The sequence below is a fragment of the Ostrinia furnacalis genome, unplaced genomic scaffold, assembly GCF_004193835.3.
Source record: "Ostrinia furnacalis isolate ACB-3 unplaced genomic scaffold, ASM419383v2 OfSCF0629, whole genome shotgun sequence".
Taxonomy (NCBI): Eukaryota; Metazoa; Arthropoda; class Insecta; order Lepidoptera; family Crambidae; genus Ostrinia; species Ostrinia furnacalis.
Window position 1 is genome coordinate 59,203 of NW_021130868.1, and position 9,923 is coordinate 69,125.

A 9,923-nucleotide genomic window follows, 5' to 3' on the forward strand; every position below is an offset into this window, starting at 1 on the left:
TAGGTGATTTACTTAATTCATAGATGAACAAAGGCGACCGCTTTAGTGAAATCAATTCACCTGGGCTGACCTAAATATTAAAGGTGATATCACCTGGCTGAAATGGTTTCGAAGTGATAATAATTCACCTCATATTATGAGGATACCAAAAAACACACTTCGTTCAACCAGACGAACAAAGTGGAAATAGGTAATCCTACAGAACCCTTCGTATGCAAGACCGACTCGCACTTGACCGATTTTTCAAACCACATCTACAAAGCTAGCGAACGAAACAATAAAGAATGTTTATAGAGCAAACGGGGAAATTTTAATTTTTCCTACAATCCGTGGTACGATTTTTCAGAAGGCCGGTGGGTAATTTCTATTCTTTATTATTTCTTTCTTTCTTTCACGAGTGCCAGTGGCCGTTTGAGAATAATTCCGTACTTTGAGCATCTAATTGGTCCAGGAAATTAAAGAGGGAAGAAAGTGTAACCGTGTTTATAAGGATAATTTACTTACGCTATTAATTTGGATGTGCTTTGGGAATGTTGTTACGTTTCTGGAAATGTTGTTATTCTGCGGGCTAGGGTAATAATAGGTTTACCTTTTTCGCTGTAGTTTAAAATTAATCAGTATAACCAGCTTTAATTTTGACTAGCTTTAATGGTGTACAAATTTTGAATTTGATATTTGTTATAATAATTATAAGTAATGTGCTTTATATCTAATGGCCATGTACTTACTTAGTAGGTATTTCTGTCATCTCTGACTGTAAGCAGCAGGAAAAACTTCTGATACCTACATTAATTTTCGTAGGTGTACAAGACCACAGTTGACCCAGAAATTATTCTAAAGTTCGTCTAATGCCCAAAGCGCATTAGTAGGTACCTACTTACTTACGTCTTTAGGAATGAGTTTTTTTGTAGTTTAATGGCAACCAAACCTCGCTGGGAGGTTTATTTCTACGTATGAGTTTTTCAAGATGGATCTTATTAGTGCCTGGACTTAGATTTAAGGTAGGTACGTGTTACGATTAAAAATACGTTATTTTTCCCTTGAATTTTATAAACTCCATAAAATCCTTTCAAGCGTCCACTCGTCATCAACTTAACCCTTACAACAACCGAGTCCGGTTAATCGTCATAATTGGCAGGCGAGGGTTGATTTAACCTATTGTATAATACATCAAGAGCAGAGGCCATTAAATACTTCTGCGCAATTAGGGCGCGGCGTTACGCGTCCGGATACGGTTTCCCGTTACCGTTCTCGGTGTAGTCCTGAAGCCGGATTGGATTATAAAACAATGATGTTGGTACAGAGGAAGGCGGTTAATTGAAGCCAGGTCTCCAGCTCGTGATTTGCTCTACACAATCAACAAAACATGTCAATATTCAACAATATTTCTTACTAATTTTGGCTTTAACACGCGTTTATACTAGAACAAAAATTTACGACTAAAAAGTTTAATGTGTTATCCACTGTACAGTTGATTACGACGAAACGGTAATAGTGAACCAACATGGGTTAGAATAAAAATCCAAAACTGATTAAGTATTAGGAGTTTTATAAATATCTTTCTTGGTATCAAATCAATAAAAATATTATTATTTCCTATAATGATGCGTAGTAAATTATGATAGTCAAGTATTTTTTCTAGTATTGAGGCCCATAAGAATGGTCGTTGTAAGGGTTAAACTTGCCCCTCATAACTGAAGCACGCATGCAGGTTAAAGCCTTTTAAGGAAGGCTAGAGTCGGACAAATCTGCATCTTTTGATGATAATGGTACGGTCGAAATCAAATTGCATCATGGTGTAGGTACTTTCCAAATTCAGGAACCTTTCATAAAATTAAAATTATTTTTATTTGTTACTCTCTAGCGCTTCGCCTATGAGGCGGCCGCAACGAAACACAATACGTGAATTCATTGCACTTATTACGGGCTGTTTTGTTAATAAGTAGCTTGGATTGTAACAATGCGATTGTTTGTATGCAGTGCTTTGTTACTTTAATTAAAATTTAATTTTGTTAACTACATTAACCCACCAAAAAGTTATTACCCCAAAAAATTATCGTACCTTAAATCTCTCTTCTTTAATTAAGTGGTTAATTAGGATTACTAATGTTTGGCCAAAAAACGTTTCCCAAATTATCACATCGCAAACAACGTTTCGCAAATTTTCATTTGGCAAATTCTCATTTGGCAAAGCAACTTATTGCAAACTTTTAATTCGCAAATGTTGTTTTTGGCATATTATTGTTTAGCAAATTATTGTTTGGCAAAGTATGGTTTGCCAAATGTTTCATTAGGCAAAAATATTTCACGATAAACTATTTACAAAATAATTTGATTGGTGCATAGAATGGATACAAATTAGCTTGTGGTTATTATTTTGTTTAGTGGGTAGTTAATATAAAATTTGTTCTACATTAATTTCCTTATTTCATTCTTTTTATCGAAATTTCCAAACGATTCATTAACAATAGAGGTGATTTTAGCGCTCGGCGGCCGCTGCCGCGGCACGCTTCGCTCGCCTTCGCGCATTAAGGGTCACTGTTCTAACCTAACCTAACCTACTTTTTTCTGTAATACCTACCTACTTTTTGCAACCATACTATTTCTTGCAATGTTTTACATAAAATTCTTGTGAAAACCATGATCATGTGCCTTATACTTTGATTTGTGGGTAACGGTGGGTAAGTATGTGAAGTGTCAATTTGACCAAACAAATTATTTGGGATATAATATTTGGCAACATAAAACATTTGCTATATAAACATTTGCCAAGTAAAATTTGGCCAAATGATAATTTGACCAAATGAATTAGTTGCGAAAAGTACAGTTGCTAAAAGTTCATTTGGGAAATGAAACTTTGGCGATAAGTTGTTTGCGAAGTGAAATTTGGCGAAAAGTAATTTGGCCAAACGGAAGGATACCGGTTAATTATGATTATGTTGGTACAGATTTATATGTCGCCATATCAGATTTATGTATTTTTGTTGCAGAATTGCTATGCCACAGACCGTAGTTTAGGCGTTTAGGAGTACCTACTAATTATTATTCTGTGGTTTAGGTAATATTCGTACGAGAAAAAGAAAGTTTTTTTTTCTCTTTTTATAAACAAGGTGCTTATCAGCCAGTGTTTTATCTATCAAAACTTTTTTTGTGTTTTCCAACCAGTATCTCTATCACTACAAGTCAACCTTTAAAAAACAATTGAGAGTCATTAACCCGTGACTGTATCAAAACGTAAACAAATAGATTGTGCCTATTCAAAATCCGAGAGGCTTATGAATAGCTTTGCCGAAGTTGACATCTGTACTGGCAACTTCTGTTGTTTGAACTTCGGTTATCCTATAAGCCGTTTTAAGCTGAATAGTTGACGTCGAGTAACCTTTAGTGTATTTTGCCTGTGATATTATTAGACGGCGAGCAAATTGTTTGTTGTGACTAGCTTACCTATTGAGGTAAACTAACTTTTTCAATGTTTTTTTTAGCAACAGGTTAAGCGAAAAAGCTTATTAGTTTCTGCAACAGTCTTTTGGAGTACCTAAGAATATATGGTGAGACATTCTACTTCTCACACTAACATTTCATGCTTTTTCATGATTTTTATGGTTTTCACACTAACATTTGCCTCAGGCGGGAATCGAATCCACTCCCACAACCGTTACCAACTAGCCATCTTTCTTCATTCAAAGACAAAGTTGTCAATATCATCTTATAAATGTTAATTTGCCATTTTATCAATTTATACACGATAAGCCCATACATTTGTCGTCTAAAATCGATAATCTTAGACGACAAATGTATAATTTAATCACAGCGAGCATCCTGAAGAAGTTCATTCCATTCATTCAATCAATCGCCCACATCTATGCTCCTTTTGTTTCGACTATTGCCTCAATTCCGTCTAGAATATGTAATATCCGTTCGAGGCTCCCTTAGAGCCAAAGCACATGATGCGTTGCGGCGCCGCACCGCAAGGATTTCGCCGTATCGCGGCCGCACCGCGCTCGTGTGCCCGCCACAGATATTTCTATGTAAGACGACGCAGCGACACCGCTCCGGCGTCGCAGTCGCCGCAACGAATCGTGTGCTTTGGCTCTAAAAAGTTCGGGCGCGCTTAAAAGGCATGTCTGCAGACTTTGAATATTGAATTGCGTGTCTGTGACAGATTATGCAAATGCCTTCGTACAAACGACAGCATATGAGCCTGTTACAAAACAGCCTGTACTACAAAGGGATAAGACGCCACTGGGTTCAGCTTAATGTGCTGTCGTCTGTATTTATGGCGATAGTAAGGGGGGCAGCAGCTGAGTTGTGCATGGTGTTGGAAAACTGAAGTGACGATGGAACTGTCGGTAATCATATTTAATTAGACAACAGCATTTTAAGCTGAGTAATTTCGCGTCTTTAGTAGTTCTATTAAGCATCATTTTCCTGTAAAACCAATAAAAACACCTTATCTATAGCCCAAATTAGCTAACTTCACATCAAATTACAGTATGTATCAAGATAATTATTTTCCTTCCCCAATTTAGGTGTTTGCTTGTTTTGCCGTTACGCAAATTATGCAAACAATACCGGGTGTATCTAATTAACAAATGAAAACCATACTATGGAATTCGCCTGCCCTGGTGCCTTGAATAAACAAAATTACGTATTCTGATGAGTAATTGTTTAGGTTTATTATTATGAATAGAGTAAGGGTTTCGTCGCGGATTTGTTTACAAGATTCTAATTTTACATAGTAACTAGATATTCAGCTGGAGAAAATGTTTTCTGTAAGTTGGGTTACATTGTTTTGGGCATGGAACCCGTTGAAGATGGTAAATATATTTTGAATTTAAAGGCACGACTCACTCCAACCACACTACGGTTAAAAATATGTACTAACAACAGTTTTGATAATCGTAGTAGCTGTAGTAATTGTAGTTGCCGTAGCAATCGTAGTCAGTATAGAGTTAATAGAGTAGGTAGAGTATTAGAGTTCTCTAATACTCTACCTAATACTCTTAGTTCTAACTAAAATAGATACCATAAAATAAACAGTGTGTAATAGCGACGTTTTACCTGAAAATAAAACGTTTATTAAACATACTTACCTTATTCGAAGCCTTTATAATGAGAGAGTAGTGTCTGTCTTTTCCTGTTTGAGTACTAGTTTTGACGTATAATCTGCCCACGTGACTTCCGCTCCGGTCCCCCACCGCCTAAACACGCCTCAATTAACGACACTAGCGCCACCAACGGTAGCTCGAAACTAGGTTTCGATATTCTCGCCATTGTGTTTTATGACACCAGGTAGATTTAAAAAGTAGGCTTCGAATAAGGTAAGTATGTTTAATAAACGTTTTATTTTCAGGTAAAACGTCGCTATTAAACAGTACTGTACCGTTATTCGAAGCCTTTATAATGAGAGACGTGTCTATTATCTCCTGGTGGCGCTGTGTAATCGCCAATGTGATCAATTGAAGAATAAGACATTGATCAGTGAGAAATGTTATGAATTAGTTAGAACCTAAATGATTGTTGAATATTTAGGTGGACACGCTTATCTGTCTACTGAGTGGTAATGTACTGTGTGTAGGTACATTATAATATTTTACTTAAGAAATCAGTATCTTTTATTAATATTCTTATTTGTGGGCCATCAAAAATTTACTGCTTTAACCTTTTTTTATGCTCAAACCAGGATTTTTTTTTGTTTTTTCCTCACTTTTTCCACTCTGAACTTCATGTTATGGCTTCTTTGACCATTGAAACATTGCCTCAGTGTTCACAGCAGATTATACAAACAATTTCGGGTATCCACGGCTTGAATACAACCACAATTTCCGACTTAAAGTAAGAAAAATAAGCACTTTTTATTAAAATTTTGTCTAAATTTTTGAAATTCTTAACTGTGTACACATCACAAATGTAACAAATTACATTTGGATCGTTGAGGCAACTTCTTGGCAATGCAGACATCATATTAAAATAAATTTCGTTATAAAAATGTACCGATAACATTACAAACTGTGCAACCAAAGTACCGATTAAAGCTAAAATTTAAAACTGAGGGTAGATCAAAAACTACACGTAGGAAAAAAAAAGAAAAATATTTTTATTATTACTAATAAACACCTAATAATAAGCTATCAACAGAATCTCGGCACCATTTTAATTTTGATTTTTTGTTGACCAGTGTAATTGATGGATTTAAATCACATCAAATACGAATTTTGTAAATTGTACTATGTAGGTAGGCGAAGGACTTTCGGCCCCAAGCAAAGAGCTTAAGAGTGCGGCACATTATCCAAAATTAATTCCAACCATGTTTATGTACTTCTGTGTGACCCTAAGGTCACAGTGATAATTGGAAAAATCAGAGTTAAATTACTTTCTTGGACTGAAGGTTTGGATTTATTCCCTTTAACTCCTCGTAAAAGTCGTTCATATTCATACGACAATTTTTATTGAACCACAGAGGTGCACAAAAGGTCGAATTAACATATGACATGGTGTCATATGACATTAATAATAAATTATATTTATTTACTTAAATTAAGTAGACAAGACGTAGTCATTGACACTATAATAGGGCACACGGAAAGTTCAGTTAAGAGACTGAAGACTTGTGTGACTTTTGGTATGCAATCTTTTCTCCAACGAATGTAATGGCTTGTATAAGTATGTAAACCTACGCGGTTTAATATATATTTAGTAAGTACGGTTTACTTAAGTCACTGTTTTCGTTGTACAGTGAAATTCAATTGTGAAATGCGTTACCATGCAGCGTGCCCAATTTGTTTTAAGCTCAGATAAGCTTTATACTTTTGGTTATTTTGGATCATAAGTATTTGGTATTGGGTGCCATGAGCGCCTCAAGTTGGCGGTTAAAATGCTCTTTGCCTGACGCAAATCATGAATTATTGTAGTGTTATAACATGAGAAGAGCCAATGCTTTAGGATTTGTAACGTTACGTGACTTGATCTGTATGTTTTTGGTAACCGAGACTCGGTTAGGCCATTTTGTATTTATGGAGTTCACCTTTTACTGTTACTAGTTTGTAAGACTGTTATTATTTTGTTTATTTATTTTATACAGGTAAGGAGTAAGGACCGACTTCATTGTGTTTATTATCCAGACTTGTGTGCTTTTATTACAATAGGGGCATGGGTTATAGCTGACCCCGAAGCAAGGATGGGTCCTGACTCAGGACTCCTGAGTTACCCCAGAATGAAGTCGTCCAATAGGTAAGGGCGCGAATGTCGCGACTCTTTCTGTGCGAATCAATTGCCGTCAGAACATTTGCATGAGTCTGTGGTGTACTATAGGTATGTATAGCAGACAAATACTTATTTTAGTATTCAGTACTTTGTGGTACCCGCCAAGCGTCTATGAATGTATACCTTATTTAAAAGACTATCAGGTCAATAGTTGTAACTTTACTATGCAGAGGCTGCATAAAGGCTTAAGTTTATTTAATTTCTCCAGGCGTCAACTGTTCGGTACCAAAAATTCAGGGCGCATAGCTGCGGCCCCGATTAATTAACATCCTTCAAGATTCTGAAGGTTTAGGGTGATGCCCTTGTATCATCTCGGCAGTAATGAAATAAGCCAAACTGACACGAATCGAGTAATTTTTGCGTAATCTCATGATCTCTGTCTCCACCTTTTACCCATGGCAGGTCTTAAATAGCTTACTTTTGTCATGAAATAAAGCATTTTAATTAGGGTTCCATAACCCTTGAAAATTATGAGGATTTGGGGCGATGCCCTTATGTCCTCCCGGCAACATTACTTTAATTTTGCCGTGCTAAATAGAATTTCAGACCCTTTTATAGTTATGCGGATTTAGGGCGAAGCCCTCATGTCTACTCGGCAACTTTACTTATTTTCGTTTGCCGTGGAATAAGGCGTTTGGGTTCTATAACTCTTCAAAAATTATGAGGATTTAGGACGATGCCCTCATGTCTTTGAACCGCAAATACAAACGAGCGAGGTTGCTTGGCTCGAAATGTAATGATTTGAGTCCGATTCTCCTTGGGTAATCTCCTATCCCAGAGGGATGAGGGATAACATGAGAGTTTAGAGCGATGCCCTAAGATCTCTCGACGTAAATAAAAATGAGCGAGGTTGCTCGGCTCGAAATGTAGTGATTTGAGTCCGGTTCTCTTTGGGTAATCTCCTATCCCAGTGGGATGAGGGATAACATGAGAGTTTAGAGCGATGCCCTAAAACCTCTCGACGTAAATAAAAATGAGCGAGGTTGCTCGGCTCGAAATGTAATGATTTGAGTCCGATTCTCTTTGGGTAATCTCCTATCCCAGTGGGATGAGGGATAACAAGAGGGTTTGGGCCAATGCCTTACTAAGACCTCTCGACGTAAATAAAAATGAGCGGCGTGGCCTGGCTCAATATGAGACTCCTTGAGTGTTTGAGTTTTCTCCTATCCCGGTGGGATGAGGGAGAAAAGGTTCTGGCTCCTGGTTTTTCCCTGTTTGCTCCAAGAGAACTTACCCTCGCTACAGGATTATGCTGCTGCGTTTTGGTTACACTGCCATCTAGCTTGCCAAGTAGCCAGTTTGAGTTTTTTTTTTTTTCCACTGTAGGTATTTAGCATAAGGCGAAGTCTCAGATCGATCTGCGGAGCAGAGTTGCGATCCTATTGCTGCCAAAAAAATTTCCAGACGCCGCTAGCATCAAATAAACTGCGTATCAGGCTGAATAGGCGATGTTCATCCTTCACCGTTTATTACACAGACTCACTGTTTATCTACACAGTAACAGCATAGCGTTTTCCTGAAATCATAGTTTAAGAAAACCACAAAGGTATTATTATACCTACGTACCGTATCCTAATAGGACAAACTGCACACTTCACTCTTGGGTTATAAGCCATGCGTTAGACTTCCATAATGGCGGTAGAATAGGTACGTCGGTACGCTACTCTACCTAGTGGAAGTTTTCATACTTTCCCCGGATGCATATTGATAAAGGTAGTTTACCGTTTATTTATTTTGTTGATTTATAAATCAACACAATCCGTCCGATGGAATTCGTATGTCTGAAATGGTATTGGTAAGTTGGTACTTACAGCTTATTGTCGACTATCACATTACACCACACCATCCTTTGATTTAACCTCTACGCCAACTCTTGCTCCTCTTCTGCACGTGGACATAATATTTCCTCTTTCCTTTTGAAAATAAAGACATCTAACGGAAAACCCTTAGGAACAAACAGCTAAAAAGGAGTGTTATACCGTTAGGAATGAACATTGCTAAAAAGGAATATTAGTTTTAAAACACATCTAACGGAACACGCCGTCAGGTACGAACATTGCTAAGAAGAAAAGTTAGCTTAAAAACATGTCTAACGAGAAACCGTTAGAAACAAACGTTGCTAAAAAGTAATGTTACTTTTAAAACACGTCTAACGGAATACCGTTAGGTACAAGTAAAACACAATGGCGAGAATATCGAAACCTAGTTTCGAGCTACCGTTGGTGGCGCTAGTGTCGTTAATTGAGGCGTGCTTAGGCGGTGGGGAACCGGAGCGGAAGTCACGTGGGCAGATTATACGTCAAAACTAGTACTCAAACAGGAAAAGACAGACACTACTCTCATTATAAAGGCTTCGAATAACGGTACAGTACTGTTTAATAGTGTAGATTTTAGTCTCAGGTACTCAGTACAGTAATCAAAGCCTAAAGCTGAGTTTCACCACCTAACTTTAACGGTAACTATAACGATAACCGGTGCTTTTTGTATGGAGTTTGACAGATTTTTGACGTTTGTTAAAGGTAAAGTAAAATGGTGCAACCCAGCCTGAGTAAAGATTATGGTAAGTACCTACTTCGATGAATAAGTGAAGTGAGGAAAATGATCGGGCTCTATTCATATACCACACATATTTGACTCTAGAGGGAATCAATCCCAACACC